At 34.3% G+C, this 18406-nt stretch overlaps 1 non-coding gene across 1 annotated transcript; it reads left to right on the plus strand.

The window, feature by feature from the left end:
* Positions 1–13597: 13597 nt before the first annotated feature.
* LOC131178073 (small nucleolar RNA R71) lies at positions 13598–13704 on the plus strand. The gene has a single exon (XR_009147203.1). It is a non-coding gene; the product is annotated as a small nucleolar RNA R71 (small nucleolar RNA).
* The last annotated feature ends 4702 nt before the right edge of the window (positions 13705–18406 follow it).

Below are 18406 nucleotides of genomic sequence, written 5' to 3' on the forward strand. Positions count from 1 at the left end.
TTTTCCGTTTATATAAGATATTTATGTGTAATAGAAAAGGTCCATTGATATTTTGTTAGAAATTCTATTCTTAAGTTGTTAAGAATATGAGTGACAGTATTTCTAGTATAAAGTATCATAAATAGGTTCACAATCGAGGATATTTCATAATAAGGACATGACTTATCCAGAAAGATTGTATTCATGTTTGTTCCCAAGTTATTTATATGAGATATAAATAAGATGGAATGGTGAGTCTCATGCCATATGACAAACATGATAGGCACTTATAAATGATAAGTAGGCCGAACCAGTGACGCTTATGACAAGTACACGGAGTTTACTCTTGTCAATATTTTGTCATAAATCATATCAGTGCATATAATCTTTAGACCTGAGATAGCACAGTTATCTTGTATATAGGTAGTTTAAGTTTGATACTGCTTTTATACTTGTACTGTGTATGGGTATATGGGCATGTGTTGGCTCCTACTAGTTATATATGGAGGTAGGTGTTGATCAAGATGGAATATGTTCCTCTAAGTAAATAGAGATAAAATCTTATGTTTATTTAAATGTTCTTGATGTTTCAAGTTCCTGGCCAGGACAGATAAATTTAATCAGAAAAGAGTTTCTAATGAGAAAATCTTTTTAATCGAGAACTGGAATTAAAAGAGAACATAATATTCATAGCAAATGGAGTTTGACATAAACCATGACTCCAGCTTGAGTTGGGATTTTGAAACAGAGAGATTCTAGTGCATGGTAACATATGATTATAGGTTCATTTAAGGTAAACCATGTTACTAATTAGGTGGCCATGGCATGCTATGCTATGTGTTAACCATGGTCTATGAGGTGCATAATGTAATACCCCTATGTTCGGTAGTGCGTTCTACTGTTCCAGTGACCAGTGTTGTCCGGACAGCTAGGATGCCTAGAACTACACTTAGATATGGATGAGAGACATAAAATAATGAAATACAAGAAAAGAAAATACAAGAAAAACAAAGGAAAAATAATAGCAATGAAATGTAACCAAGTTAAACGAGCCGAGAACCCTAACGATAGGTGACTGCACTGGGAAGTCGCGGCGTGGATCGTTGACTAGCCCTGGACCGTGGGAAACCCTGGAAAATATTTTTAGGACTTAAATAGATACCTATTGAAGTATAAATACCATTAGAAATATCAAAGAAAAATAAATTAATTAGTATAAAGAAAAGTGAGAAATCGAGAAAACGATAAAACTTGGTGTTACCGAAAAATCGGGAATGCAACCCGAACAGGGGCATTGTGGTCATTTGACACCCTGAGTTGTCTTTTGACCTAAATGTTCATTAAAAATATATAATATTACACTTGGAAAATGTCATGAAAAATTAAATTAGTGGTACCTAATGTAAATAGCAAAAATGGGAAGCTTAATGTGGGAAAATGAAACCTTAGATTAAACTAATATTTAATTTTAACTTAGTGCTCCACTCACCCATCAAAGTGGACCACTAACTCATCATCTTGGGCAGAATACTTATCATCTTCTTCAACCTTAGAACCAGCCGAAATTGCTCTCAAGAAACTCCATTGCCGCATGGTTTGAAGCTCCATGCAAGTGTGATCCAAGCTTATTTCTTGGCACTTTCCTTCATTAAAAGTTGTCTATACACCTTGGGCAGTAGATAGGCAAGAAGAAGACCAAGTTTTGGAGAGGTTTTGAAGAGTTTCCAAAGTGGTAAGTTTGTGTTTTTTATTATTGCTTCATTAAAGTTTGTGAAGATGTTATGGGTACTTGAATTGTGGAGAGATTTTTGAGGTTTGATGTTTAAAGGGAGATGTGTATTTTTGGCAGCCATGGAAACTCCTTAAGGACAGTTTATTCTTGCTTGTAAATGGTAGATTAAAGGGTTGATTAAGTGTTTATGTGTGTAGAAATTAATTTAGGTGATGTATATTAAGTATATGTGAATGTACACTTGAATTTGGAAGCTTGGAAATTAATGGAGAGTGATGTGTGAATCGGCAGCTTGAATGGTGAACCATAAAATTGTTATTTCATGGTTTGGTTTATGGAATATTAATGTTGAATTGTGGTACTTGCTATGGCAGCTTGCTTATATGTATGATGGGGTGAGGTTGGACATGTAAATTAGCTAGGTTAGGTGATTGAATTGTTTGTAATTTGAACTTGAAAAATCTGTACTATAAGGTGCATATTGAGTGTGGTTATAAGCTACCAAAGTGACCAAAAATATGTTGTGAAATGTGTTTAGGTTATGGTACAAACCAGAATTGGCATGAATGTGTAACTTGGTAAGTGTTAAAAGTGTCCTTTGATGAGTAATGAACAAAATGCAATAGGGCAGTTTATGTTTTGGGCTTAGAACCTTAAGTGTGTGGCTCCATTTTGTATAAGACCAATTGAAGGGGAAACTAGGCACAAAATGTGCCAACTTTCATGAAGGAGGCTTACCAAAATTCTACTTGTAAGGTAACTTGAAAAATGACCAAATCCGGATTAGTGCATTTAAGGCCTGAAAATTGACCATTTGGGCAGTATTTAATGTTTTAGCCATAACTCACTCAAAACAGGTCCAATTGACCTGAACTTTTTACCATGAATAGTTAAGACATGTATCTACAAGTCTTATGAAGACACCAAAGCCCAAAAATGATCATAAGTAAGTCAAATATCTTGCACAATTTCGGGTCTAAAAACTGGCCGAACCACAAGTGACCTAAAATGACCTAAAGTGACCAATTTTGGTACATTCTAATCAGTAATAGTAAAATGACCATAACTTGGTCTACATAACTCAGAATGACCTGAAATTTTGCCCTGCATGCAATAAGACATAGATCTACAAGTTTGTAGTTTTGACTGAAACTCGAAAACCGAGGGAACTAGGTCATCCGGTTAGGTCAAATTAGTATACCGGAATTCGACAAATTGCACTAAAGTGCACTATACATAGAAATGAATTGGGTAACATGTACCAACACTAAAAGGCTATAAAATGTGACATATTGGTAACATTGAAACCTAATTCACCTAGACTGCATCGAGGGTCGACATCTTAGGTTGACTAAGGAAATAATAGAATTCGATAAATTAATTATTGAACCTTATTCTTAGAGACAGTTTAAATGAGTACTGAAACACTTCAAATTGTGTTTCTCAGTTAGCAAAGACTCAGGGAAAGAGAAGGAAACACTGAGTCAGAGGCAAGAGACAGTTATCAGAGGTTTGTGCACAATAGTTATTTCTTTTGAATTTTTCAATTGAAATAAATTATGATTATTTGTATGTTATTGTTTTAAATTGTGTTTGTGCACAATAGTTATTTCTTTTGAATTTTTCAATTGAAATAAATTTTGATTATTTGTATGTTATTATTTTAAATTGTGTCTGTGCACAATAATTTTAATTTTTTATTTTCTACTTAAAAATTTATTTGAACATTATAGTCTTAAATTGTGTCTGTGCATAATACTTTTTATATTCACTGATTTTACTAGAAATTTTATTTGGAGAAATGAGTTATGAATAATATTTGATTGTTTTGGCTTTGGGAATTCTATTTGAAAATTATTGTGTTGCCTACTTTGTAAGTTGAAATTTTGAGATAAAATGTATTTGGTGTTATCAGAGCAAAGAAGGGACGGCGATACGTAACGCCTGCGATTCTTGGGAACTCTCACTCATGAACTCAGGAGCTTGCAGGGATGGCGATACGTAACGCCTGCCAGTGCTCTGATAGGTACCACCCAAGGGCTTGTAGGGACGGTAATACGTAACGCCTGCAGGTGCTTTGATAAGTACCCTTAAATGCCACCACCTCCCTCATTCATTTCGATTATTGGGGTGAGTGTGTCTTGTCATGGTGCACAACACGGCATGTGTGGAAAAATTATGTCATGGCCTAAATTGTGTTATTGATTGGTAAAACTGTGTTATTCAGTTATTTGATCAAATTGTGTTATTGATTGGCAAAACTGTATTCTTCAGTTATTTGATCAAATTGTGTTGTTAATTAGTAAAACTGTGTTACTCAGTTATTTGATCAAATTTGTGGTATATGAACTTTATAAATTGTGAAATGGAATTGTGAATCATTTGATTTGTTAATTATCAATAAAAGATTTATATATCGCATTTCAAATTGTTATTGTGCACCACTGAGTAAATTTTACTTAGCGATAGCTTTTCATTGCTGTCGCAAGTAGACAGACTAACAGGGCAGCAGACTAGGCTGCTAGTACTACTTTGAGAGATCATCGGGTATATTGAGTATACCATATTTTGCATTTTGTATTGTAATGTATGTTCACTGTATATATATAGTGTTCTTGGTTTTGAGCAGTTGTAAATTAAAGTTGTACATTGAAGTTGTAAAATAAATTGTAAATTATTTTGGGCTTGTAAAATTTGTACTATATTTCTTTTATCTCAGCCTTTGGAAATATTGAAAAATTATTGTGGTTTTAAGTTGAGAAACATATTGTGTTGATTAAATGTTGTAGTTTGAGATTGAGAAATATATTTGAAGTGTTTTTTACAGGTTTTTGAAGAACTGTTTTATTCAAAATATAGATCGCACTCCACCAAAATTTTTATAGAAATTACTAATAATTCAAATGTGTTAGCTGTTTCACTTCAGTTTGAAAAAAATTTTTAACACCTGTAAATAGTGCTCACCACTGTGGAAAAGAAGTAAAAAAAGTTTTAAAATCCCTTGTAGTGTATTTAATGGGTTATCAGTAGACGAAGTTGGTAATTCATTAGTTATACTACGGGATTATGTTATGCCTTACAGAGGGGTAGGGTGTGACATGTTTTAGTGGTATCAGACAAGTTTTTAAATTCTATTTTCACCTGTAATTTGAATATTCTTTCTTCATAGTACAACTACTCAATGTCATTGTTTGATACATACAGTACATTACATTATAAATATGCACTAACAGGAGGAAATCTCTTTGTGTTATTTGTTCAGGAGGTTTAAGATCCTCGCATTGACTATGAAAGAGGGTGATCGTTCAGCTGATCAATCTATAGAGGCTGAGGCACAAGGGGATGTCCCAGCCTTACAAAATGTCAGTCGATTAGCAGCACCAGCCCCCTCAGTACCGCAGTTTCCTACTCAGTTCGATCAGCAGATGACTGCAATATTCCAACAAATGGCTGGTAATATGCCTACTCAAGTTCCACTACAGACACCAGTGGTATAACCACAGTCTTCTGCTAGGCAATATGACAAATTAATGAAATATGGGGCTATTGAGTTCAAGGGGACAGTAGATCCTCTAGAGGCAGAACAGTGGTTAGAGAGAATGGATAGGGTGTTCAAGAAACTGCACTGCACAGAGGAGCTTAGATTTGAATATTCAGTGTCTCTGCTATAGGGGGATGCATATGACTAGTGGAAAACCATTCCCTATAGTCTGGTGAACCTTCAGTGCTAACATGGAATGATTTTTTACGGGAGTTCAGACAAAAATATGTCTCTGATGCTTATGTGGACCAGAAGCTGCAAGAGTTCCTAAGTCTGAAATAGGGAAGTAGATCGGTAGCTGAATATGAAAGGGAATTTTCCCGCCTAGGTCATTATGCAGTAAGTCTACTTGCTACCAGTAGGGAGAGATGTAAGAGATTTGAAACTGGCTTGAAGCCTAGTATCAGATTACAAGTGGTCGGATTCAAACATACTAACTTCACTGAACCTACTTCTCAAGCACTAGAGTTAGAAAGAAATGAATCTGAAGCGGCCCCTGAGAAAAAGAAATAAGAGAAGACAGAAAAAGAGGGAAAGTCAGTAGAACAGAGTTCCAGTGGTCCTACTGGAAAGAGGAAAAACTTTGGGGGACACAACAGAGGTAGTAAGAAGTCTTATAGAGATAGATCTTCTGGACAGAAACCACCTCGATCCGATCAGCAAACTCAGCAGAAACCCAAAAATGCGCTGTCAGATCAACTTTGTGAAACTTGTGGTAAACCACATTGTGAGGTATGTTATAGAGTCGTAGGAGTATGTTTTAATTGTGGAGAGATAGGTCATTTTGCTAGGGATTGTGTAAATCCATGTCATTCTGGATCATTTACTACACCAAAGGGATCAACCTAAGTTTCTACCCCAAAGAGTTCACCATCAGTTAGTAGAGGCAGAGGTAGAGGTAGGGGTAGTACACCTAGAAGTTAGAGTACTGTGAATCAGCCAGAACAGGGTGAAGCTTCAGCTGGAGTATATGCTATACGACAGAGAGAAGAGGCTGAGACTTTTTTGACATTGTTGCTGGTACTTTCTCAATTAGAAACTAAGATATATATATGTATTATTTGACCTGGAGTCTGCATACTTTTATGTTAGTGTTAGAACTATATGTTCTGTTGTTATTCCTTTATAGGGGAATAAATTTTAATGCATTAGTGATTAGTCCTTTAAGATAAGGATTGTGATAATAAGTGAAATTAGTTTTGAAAGAGTTTATCAGCGAAAAGTATGTTCTAACACACCATAAATTATAAAGCTAAATGGCAAGCCTACTTAATGTAAGGCAAGAGGACGTAAATGTAAGTTAAAGTAATAGAATTACTCTAGATGAGGGCAAGGATGTTACTGTTAGTAATTGTTAATGGATATTGTAATTAGAATAAGATTCAAATATCAGTAAATTCAAAAAGGATAAAATATCAGAAAATTTGATCTATTGGGATGTGTCGTAGTAACTATGCAATGTTCTTGATATTTATACTGTAAGTTGCAGATTACAGTACTGACTTGAGATTATTGTGTAGAGCTACGTACTACTTGATAGTACACCAAGATGAGAATAGTTGCCAACGGCATCTGTTTTGGTATAGTTATACTAGGACAGAATTTAATTGTTAGAAATAAGTTTGAAAATCTTACGTCGGAATTTAAAACTCAAAAGTTAGAAAATTGAAAGGTTATAGTTTAGTACAAAAGGAAGTAAGTTATAGAATATTAATAGATAAAAAGTGTTGTGGAAGTAGAAATTTGAACAGTTGATTCAGACATAACAAAGAAATGTTACGAATGTGAGGAAGACTATTGACTAGAATGGTCAGAGGACCAATGACTAGATAAATCATTCTAACTTGACCTCAAGGGTCATTCAAGAAGAAACATGAATCGAAATATTAGACAACACAATAGTAAGAGAAGATTGGTGTTATACAAACAAATTAAATGTTGTATTAGACTGTTAAAAGTCTTACAGAAATTCGAGGGAAAGAAGATTATACGATCATATAGAAAGGAGAAAATAAACGTATGACTATTATAAGATAGCTATTGGGTAAAATTTCGCGGAGGAAATTTATTTTAAGGGGGGGAGAATTGTAACACCCTATGTTCTAGAGTGCTCTCATCGTTTCGATGACTGGTGTTGTCCGGACAGCTAAGATGCCTAGAACTACACTAAGATATGGATGAGGAGACATAAAATAATGAAATACAAGAAAAGAAAATACAAGAAAAACAAAGGAAAAATAATAGCAATGAAATGTAACCAAGTTAAACGAGCCGAGAACCCTAGCGATAGGTGACCGCACTGGGAAGTCGCAGCGTGGACCGTTGATTAGCCCTAGACCACGGGGAACGCTGGAAAATATTTTTAGGACTTAAATAGACACCTATTGAAGTATAAATACTATTAGAAATATCAAAGAAAAATAAATTAATTAGTACAAAGAAAAGTGAGAAATCGAGAAAATGATAAAACTCGGTGTTACCAAAAAAATCAGGAATGCAACCTGAACAGGGGCATTGTGGTCATTTGACACCCCGAGTTGTCTTTTGACCTAAATGTTCATTAAAAATATATAATATTACACTTGGAAAATGTTATGAAAAATTAAATTAGTGGTACCTAATGTAAATAGCAAAAATGGGAAGCTTAATGTGGGAAAATGAAACCTTAGATTAAACTAATATTTAATTTTAACTTAGTGCTCCACTCACCCATCAAAGTGGACCACTAACTCATCATCTTGGGCAGAATACTCATCATCTTCTTCAACCTTAGAACCAGCCGAAATTGCTCCCAAGAAACTCCATTGTCGCATGGTTTAAAGCTCCATGCAAGTGTGATCCAAGCTTGTTTCTTAGCACTTTCCTTCATTAAAAGTTGTCCATACATCTTGGGCAGTAGATAGGCAACAAGAAGACTAAGTTTTGGAGAGGTTTTGAAGAGTTTCCAAAGTGGTAAGTTTGTGTTTTTGATTATTGCTTCATTAAATTTGTGAGGATGTTATAGGTACTTGAATTGTGGAGAGATTTTTGAGGTTTGATGTTTAAAGGGAGATGTGTATTTTTGGCAGCCATAGAAACTCCTTTAAGGCAGTTTATTCTTGCTTGTAAATGGTAGATTAAAGGGTTGATTAAGTGTTTATGTGTGTAGGAATTAATTTGGGTGATGTATACTAAGTATATGTGAATGTGTACTTGAATTTGGAAGCTTGGAAATTAATGGAGAGTGATGTATGAATCGGCAGCTTGAATGGTGAACCATAAAAATGTTATTTCATGGTTTGGTTTATGGAATATTAATGTTGAATTGTGGTACTTGCTATGGCAGCTTGCGTATATGTATGATGGTGTGAGGTTGGACATGTAAATGAGCTAGGTTAGGTGATTGAATTGTTTGTAATTTGAACTTGAAAATTTCTGTACTATAAGGTGCATATTGAGTGTGGTTATAAGCTGCCAAAGTGACCAAAAATATGTTGTGAAATGTGTTTAGGTTATGGTACAAACTAGAATTGGCATGAATGTGTAACTTGGTAAGTGTTAAAAGTGTCCTTTGATGAGTAATGAACAAAATGCAATAGGACAGTTTATGTTTTGAGCTTAGAACCTTAAGTGTGTGGCTCCAATTGGTATGAGACCAATTGTAGGTGAAACTAGGCACAAAATGTGCCAACTTTCGTGAAGGAAGCTTACCAAAATTCTGCTTGTAAGGTAACTTGAAAAATGACCAAATCTGGACTAGTGCATTTAAGGCCTGAAAATTGACCATTTGGGCAGCAGTTAATGCTTTGGCCATAACTCACTCAAAACAGGTCCAATTGACTTGAAATTTTTACCATGAATAGTTGAGATATATATCTACAAGTATTATGAAGACACCAAAGCCCATAAATGACCATAAGCAAGTCAAATAGTTTGCACAAGTTCAGGTCCAAAAACTGGCCGAACCAAAAGTGACCTAAAATGACCTAAAGTGACTAATTTTGGTACATTCTGACCAGCAATAGTAAAATGACCATAACTTGGTCTACATAACTCAGAATGACCTGAAATTTTGCCTCACGTGCAATAAAACATAGATCTACAAGTTTGTAGTTTTGACCAAAACCCAAAAACTGAGGGAACTAGGTCATCCGGTTAGGTCAAATTAGTATACCGGAATCCGACAAATTGCACTAAAGTGAACTATACATGGAAATGAATTGGGTAACATGTATCAACACTAAAAGGCTATAAAATGTGACATATTGGTAATATTGAAACCTAATTCACCTAGACTGCATCGAGGGTTGACATCTTTTGTTGACTAAGGAAATAATAGAATTCGATAAATTAATTATTGAACCTTATTCTTAGAGACAGTTTAAATGAGTATTGAAATGCTTCAAATTGTGTTTCTCAGTTAGCAAAGACTAAGGGAAAGGGAAGGAAACACTGAGTCAGAGGCAAGAGACAGTTATCAGAGGTTTGTGCACAATAGTTATTTCTTTTGAATTTTTCAATTGAAACAAATTATGATTATTTGTATGTTATTGTTTTAAATTGTGTTTATGCATAATAGTTATTTCTTTTGAATTTTTCAATTGAAATAAATTTTGATTATTTGTATGCTATTGTTTTAAACTGTGTCCGTGCACAATAATTTTGATTTCTTATTTTCTACTTAAAAATTTATTTGAATATTATAGTCTTAAATTGTGTCTGTGCACAATACTTTTTATATTCACTGCTTTTACTAGAAAATTTATTTGGAGAAATGAGTTATGAATAATATTTGATTGTTTTGGCTTTGGGAATTCTATTTGAAAATTATTGTGTTGCCTACTTTGTAAGTTGAAATTTTGAGATAAAATGTGTTTAGTGTTATCAGAGCAAAGTAGGGACGGCGATACGTAACACCTACGATTCTTGGGAACTCTCACGCGTGAACTCAGGTGCTTGCAGGGATGGCAATACGTAACCCCTGCAAGTGCTCTGATAGGTACCACCCAAGGGCTTGCAGGGACTGTGATACGTAACGCCTGCAAGTGCTTTGATAAGTACCCTTAAATGCCACCACCTCCCTCATTCATTTCGATTATTGGGGTGAGTGTGTCTTGTCGTGGTGTACAACACGGCATGTGTGAAAAAAATGTGTCATGGCCTAAATTGTGTTATTGATTGGTAAAACTGTATTATTCAGTTATTTAATCAAATTGTGTTATTGATTGGCAAAACTGTATTGTTCAGTTATTTGATCAAATTGTGTTATTGATTGGCAAAACTGTGTTACTCAGTTATTTGATCAAATTTGTGTTATATGAACTTTGTAAATTGTGAAATAGAATTGTGAATCATTTGATTTGTGAATTGTTAATAAAAGATTTATATATCGCATTTCAAATTGTTATTGTGCACCACTGAGTAAATTTTACTCAGCGATAGCTTTTCATTACTGTCGCAGGTAGACAGACTGACAGGGCAGCAGACTAGGTTGCTAGTACTACTCTGAGAGATCATCGGGTATATTGAGTATACAATATTTTGTATTTTGTATTGTAATGTATGTTCACTGTATGTATATAGTGTTCTTGATTTTGAGCAGTTATAAATTAAAATTGTACATTAAAGTTGTAAAATAAATTGTAAATTATTTTGGGCTTGTAAAATTTGTACTATATTTTTTATCTCAGCCTTTGGAAATATTGAAAAATTATTGTGGTTTTGAGTTAAGAAACATATTGTGTTGATTAAATGTTGGAGTTTGAGATTGAGAAATATATTTGAAGTGCTTTTTACAAGTTTTTGAAGAACTGTTTTATTCAAAATACAGATCACACTCCGCTAAAATTTTTACAGAAATTACTAATAATTCAAATGTATTAGTTGTTTCACTTCAGTTCAAAAAAGTTTTTTAACACCTGTAAATAGTGCTCACCATGTGGAAAAGAAGTAAGAAAAGTTTTAAAATCCCTTGTAGTGTATTTAATGGGTTATCAGTAGACGAAGTTGGTAATTCATTAGGTATACTATAGGATCATGTTATGCCTTACAGAGTGGTAGGGTGTAACACATAAAATGATTTAGAGAAATCATTTATGGTAAGAAAGAGTTCTTATGATATTAAGAGTTGATATTATGTCTCATTGCCAATTAGTGATAAGCCTAATAAGTCACACACATACACAAGTTATCACCTAATTAAATATGATTTAATTAATTAATTAATTAAAGAGTTTAATTGATTAATTAAATAGGTTTGGTTTGCAATTAGATTGTAAAGTCTCTGGCATGACTTAAAACCAAATCTAGGTTATTGGATGTACAGTATAAGTTAAATTTATATTTAAAGTGTTTAAATATGAATTTAATTAATGAGAAAATTAATTAATGAAGATTAATTAATTGATTTATATTTGATATAAATTGATTAGAAGAAGAGAAATAATTATTTTGGGTTGAGAACTCAAAATTAAGACACAGGGGCATTTTGGTCATTTCACAGGGTAACATGTGGCACCATGAGATGGTGACATATGGTATTACACATAAGCTTGCCAAATGTCTTTTAATCATGTAAGATGATTAAAATTAAGATTAAATATAGGTTTGGCACTTGGCACAATATGATTGGGTCAATTAAACCTAGAACCAATCAGAGGGTGACATGTAGCAAGGGTTTAATGTGTTAACCTAGCTATATAAGTGTTGTTATGAAGAGAAAAAAAAAATAACAACCAGCAGCCTCTTTCTTTGGTGCCTCCATCCAAGAAGGTTTCTCTCTTCTTCATCTTCTTCTCTCATCTTTCCAAGAGATTAACAAACAATCTCTTGAATTAAAAATACTAGAAATTATTTCAAGCGTCCTGTTTACATCTTTAATCTCTTAAAAGGCAAAACTTGATTTTCTAAATAATAGAAAAAGCTTTGGAAGCTGTTCAAGGGCTGCCATAGGTGTTCTTGGTGTGGACAAGCTAGAGGGACAACATCTAGTGTCCTGAAGACGCATCACAAAGCCGCAAATACTCTGCAGTGCATCAAGAGATTAGTGTATTTGTTCTTGATTTAATCTAGGGTTCTAAAATTAATCTGATTAATTCTAAAATCTTAAATGGCAATTACAGATCCAAAAACATATTAAAAGAGTTTTAATATGTTGTTTATCATTGAAATCAAATAGATAAAAATAAATCTTGCATGATGCATGTGACCTTAGATGAAAATTTTTGAATTCAATGGTATAAACTTGTTTTTTTCACTTTTCTGCTCCTTCAGGTAATTTTTGCTGAATTAATGCCGACACATTTTCCCCCAAACTGATCTTCTCATTATTTCTTAACTTGCGCTTTGTAGTGCATAGTTCCTTAAGAAATTTGGCATACTTGGGAACTTGTTTGATTGCATCAAGTAAAGATATATTTACCTCCACCTTTCTGAGAGTCTCCAAAATTTCTTTCTCTTGTTCTTCTTTCTTATTTTTAGCCAACCTACATGGGAATGGAGGAAGAACAGAATTATTAACCTTATTCAAGTTAGGTTCAGTATTTACCTCAATTTCAGACTCTTTTTCTCCTTGTTTTTTCTTTTTTGTTGACTCATGTGGAGTCTGACTATCAACTTCTTTCCCACTCCGCAACAGTATCGCACTCGCATTTTTTCTAGGGTTCATGACTATTTGTGATGGAAGCTTTCTAGAACCTTGAGCTTCAAGGTTGCTTATAGATGAAGCTAACTGACCAATCTGCCTCTCTATGTTTTGAATGCTATTTCTGGTCTCCTATTGAAACTGTTGGGTATTGTTAGCCAAAGTCTTAACAATTTCATCAAGTAACATACCTTGATTTGAGGAAGGCGGAGGTGGTAGATTCACTTATCTCTGTTGCTGATATTGGTTTTGCACCGGTTGGTTCCCATAACTCAAATTGGGATGATCTCGCCATATTGGATTATAAGTATTAGAATAGGGATCATACCTGTGTTGTGGCTGTCTATAATTTCCTACTGCATCAACATGTTGCATTGATGCATCCTCTTGTAACATAGGACACATGTCAGTAGCATGACCTGGACTGGAATAAATTCCACATACCTTAACAGTTTGCATTTTTCCTACAGCCAATTGCCTCACCAAAAAAGTTAAATCAGAAATCTATTTCTGAAGGTTAGATGTACTTACCTCATTAACCTTCATGGGTGTGTGATACATTCTCATTCCAAACTGCTGAGAGTTTGCTGCCATGTTAGCAATCAGCCTCCTTGCCTCTTCTGGTGTCTTTTCAATGAATGCTCCTCCACTAGCAGCATCTATCATACTGTGGTCCATTGGTAGAAGTCCCTCATAGAAATATTGAATCAATAGCTGCTCACTTATTTGATGATGGGGACAGCTTGCACATAGCTTCTTAAATCTCTCCCAATACTCATGCAAACTCTCTCTATTGTACTGTCGGATGCCACAAATTTCTTTTCTTATATTGGCAGCATGGGAAGCAGGAAAATACTTCTCTAGAAATATCTGCTTCATCCCATTCCATGAGTTGACAGATCCAAAAGGAAGGTAATACAACCAATCTTTAGCTATGCCTTCCAGTAAGAAGGGAAAAGCTTGAAGCTTGATCTAATCCTCTGAAACTCCTTGAGGTTTCATGCTGGAACACACAACATGAAATTCCTTTAGATGCTTATGTTGATCCTCACCTGCAAGACCATGAAACTTAGGCAACAAATGAATTAGTCCAGATTTCAATTCAAAAGCAACATTTAAAGCAGGGTATTGGATACACAAAGGCTATTGGTTTAGATCAGGAGCAGCCAACTCTTTCAAAGTCCTAGCAGCAGCCATGGTCTTGCTTTCGAAACTTGACTCTGAATCCGAATCCAAATCTGAACTTAGCTCCTTTGGAGATTGGACTCCTTCAGATGTACTCGGAATCTACCTAGCTTGCTTAGCCAATTTTCTCAACTGTTTAGCTACTTTTTCTGCTTCTGGATCAAATATCAACTCACCAAATTGAGAAATTCTTGTCATAAACAAAAAGAAATTAAAGTAAAAACAGAAAAATGCCTCAAAACCCTAGAAAACAATCGAATTTGGCCTCAGAGCGTCGTTTCCTTCAAAATAGGTATGGGTTGCCCTCCAAATTCAACTAAATTCTTAATGAACAATAACACCATAAAATTTTTTTTTTTTTCAAAAACCTGAAAATAGCAACACTTCATAAACAGAATTAATAACAAAATATCCTAACACCAAAAACACGAATTCTAACAAATTTCAATCCCCGGCAACGCCCCAAAATTCTTGATGGGTGTCGAATCTACTAGAAATTAAATTAACTAAAATTACCAATTGTGAAATATTTTCTGCAATAAGCGATAAGTCCAGGTTGAACCCTAGAGACTGAATTATTAAATTTCGTGCACTTGTGTAATGGAAAAAGAAATAAAGGTTGGGGGGGTGTAATTCGCAATCCAAAGAAGAAATCAAAAATTAAGATCTAAAATTAAATAAGAAATTTTCAAATTAAACAAACTTCAATCCAAGGTAATTCTCATTCTAATGCATTGATTCAATCATAGACAAAAGAAATACAATTATATCTTATTGAATACTTAACGTAGATTTACTAAACAACGAGGTAAACCCCTGACTTCCCTATACTCATCAATTCGAGCCTAGCACTATTACTGACTCTAATTATTAACTGAGTTGGTATTAAGCAATCCTCATGAAATTAATAACTGCTTTAAGAAAAAGAAGCAGTTAAGCTAAACAACAATTTATGAAGCATAAATCATTTAATCCACCCTATTGTTTCCTTAGGTTATTATCGAAAACTTGGATCATAATCAATAAAACCTAATTGCTACTCATGTTCAATCTTACACAACAATTGCGGATTATGAAGATGAACTAGCAATTGATCAAATCAAACAATTAACTAATAGGCTTTTTTAGCAAATCATTCAACAGATCAAAAACAATTAAATCAGAAAACAATAGATATTCAAAAAGACATAAATTAAATTAAGAACTTGGTGTCACAAATCATACATAAGAACTTGAATCCCTTGAACTGAATTAAAAACTTAGCCACTCATGTTCATGGCTTATAGAAAAATAAAGAAAAATAAAGAAGAAATCTAAAAAAGAATGGAGAATGAAAGCCTTCAAATGGAGAACAAAGGTCTGAATTGGGATGCTCTTAGCTGCTGCCCAAAGATGTATTTATACTAAAAAAACTTAATCCCAAAGATAGAAACCAAACCAAACTAGGAAAGGTTTTGAAATTCAAGATGCAGATTTTTAGCCTGTATTCATATTTTTGGAATCAAGGCAGATTTTCAGCAACTTTCTTTTCAAATCTTCCTCTGCCCTCTTCAGGAAAGTTGTAGCCTTATTTCTTAGCTTTCCAACGGGTACTCATGGACTCAATTCCGAGGTCTACAGCCCAAGTTATGGTCCAAAAACCGGGACTGGTTTAGTCAAACGATCCAGCCCATTGTGATGACTTCATTGCCATTTTTGACAATTAAAATGGCCTCATCTCTCATCCAACCCTTCATAGAAGTTGTAAAGGTGGATCTTAAGGTTCAATTAGACTTGACCTTGCTTCATTTGGACATCTAAAATTCCAGATACAAAATAAATACTGAAACTGGTTGTGACCCATCGAGTCTGGGCTTTTGCAATAGATTCATAGCTCATTTTGTCAAACTTGGAGACTGATTTGGGCTTTGGTCCCTATTTATCATTTGAAGTGCTCTATCTTAGCTTTTCAATGGGTTAAACAACACTCAATTTGGAGACCCACAACTTTAGAAACACCTGAAAAATATAGCAAAGGTCAAATGCTGAAAATTTCTCCATTTAACACAATTATTCCACAACTATCTAAAAAATATGCCTAGATGATAAATATATTTTAACCAACTGAATTAAACATAAAAACACTAAATGTGATTTGAGTAAAATTAATAAATTATGCACTTATCATATGTATATATATATATATATATATATATATATATATATATATATATATATATATATATATATATTATCTATGCTAACTTTTAACCTTATCCTTTCCTTTACTTAGAGTATACTTTTGTCTCGAGCAATAAGAAGTTGAGGAGGAACTCAGGGGATAGCAGTTGTATATTCACTGTGTGATCTTTGTTCATGTCCATTAGACTACATACTACCCTCTACTACTTTAAGGAGGGGATCTACAGGGATGCTATTTTCCAATATCAACTCAATTAGCCAAAACTTAAGATACTAGGTACCATAACCCATCATTCAATTCACAGACCTTTCATCCATCATAATCCGATCACTTATGGTTCCTATAATAGAACTTATACCCTCTACAGGGTACCTGAGTCAACAACTCTCTATCACACTCTGCAGTCCGATCTGGGACACTATTCCATAGGTCACCATTATCAATAATAACCTTTCATTCCTCCTAAAAGGATAAGACCATACCCTACATCACAATTGATTACAAAAGAGATACTGCATCTACCACCTTACCATAACCATGGTAGGCTATCTGCTCTCTTATCATACTGCAAACCCCTTAAAGCATCATTTCACAAGCTATGAACATCATTCATAGCATTCGATCTTTTTTTAAGGAAGCAAAGTCATACTCTATGCCTTACTATCACACAAAGAAGATACCATTTTTACAAAACTTTGGGCAGAATGTCCATCATAATGCTAAAACTATCTAAGACCCCATATCAAAAAACCAAATGGTCTCACTTTATAGGTGTTACCTTTACTTTGTGACTATACTAAAACCTTTAGTCTTGTGGTAACTTCTAATATAACTCTAATTCATGCTAGGGTAACCGAGACACTAACTCTAGTTACTGCCCAACTATGACCTTCAATATTCTAGCTCAAAGGTTTAAACCCCTAACTAAGAGTTTCAAACTCTTCTATCGATAGAGAACTCTATTCTGGCATAATTATACTAAAACAAAGGCTGTCTACAACCACCCTCATCATGGTGCACTACTAGGAAGCATGCAACTCTACATAATAATCCCATGTTTATACTGTAATTTGTAGCTTATATCACAAATATCTAGAACATTGCATATTTACTATAGTAAGTCCCAATAGACTAGGTTTCTCAATCTCTTATCTCTCTTAAAACCACTAATATCATAAACTTACTCTGACTGGGCTATCCACTGATGACTACGAGTAGTGTTACCCTCACCCCTATCTAGGGCAACTATACTACCATAAGTCACCTTTATATACTCATGCCTTGTGCTAGATAGGCACACCACCTAGCCCCGTACTGATAAAAACACAAAATTTCTTAGAGCATGTATTCCCATGGTAGACCTTAACACGTCTGTTAGCCCTAGTTCACATCACCATGTACTCCATGAAAATCAAGATACTAAACTAAAGCACTCTTATACTACCCAAGGAATAACATAGAATCTAGAAACAAGGAATTACAAAAGAAGATGAAACAGGATTCTATACTCCACATGTGACAACTCTAGGTATACACTTTCCCATGAATCTAGAGCCTAAACTTTGATAACAACTTTGTCATGACCCAAATTCTGGGCTGGATCGATACTAGGACTTGGGTCAACATAAGGTGCAACACTCCTATTTGCATAGCCTAGTACATTTTACTGTTCCGGTGACCAGTGTCGATCCGGACAATTAAGAGGACTAGAACTATGTTTAAGACACCAAAAAAATCCCTGAATGAAAATAAATAGTGAATGCTAGAAGGTTAAGTATAAATAAGAAAAAAAGAACATAAAATGTTAAATGAGCCGGGAGTCACAGCGGTGGGTGACTTTCCCGAGAAATGACTACGAGGTCAGTCTTAACTCAAATTTCGAATCGAAAAATGTGACACCACGATCTTTAGGACTATTGTGAACACAGTGGAAAAGAGAAAATCACGAAAAAGAGTTGTTAAGCAGGTCAAATAATTAGGTTAGGGATCCGAAAGAAATATCGAATAACTTGCAAACCATATTAAACCAGCGAGGGACAATTTGGTCAATTCACCCCTAGAGCTGACTCCTGACCTAACTGTCCAATAAAATCGGAGAAAAAAAAATTACGGGATCAAGAATTAAAGTAAAGAACTAAGGAAAAAATAAATGTAAAAGAAAAAGAA

Source organism: Hevea brasiliensis, chromosome 2 (genome assembly GCF_030052815.1).
Source record: "Hevea brasiliensis isolate MT/VB/25A 57/8 chromosome 2, ASM3005281v1, whole genome shotgun sequence".
In the NCBI taxonomy this organism is placed as follows: Eukaryota; Viridiplantae; Streptophyta; class Magnoliopsida; order Malpighiales; family Euphorbiaceae; genus Hevea; species Hevea brasiliensis.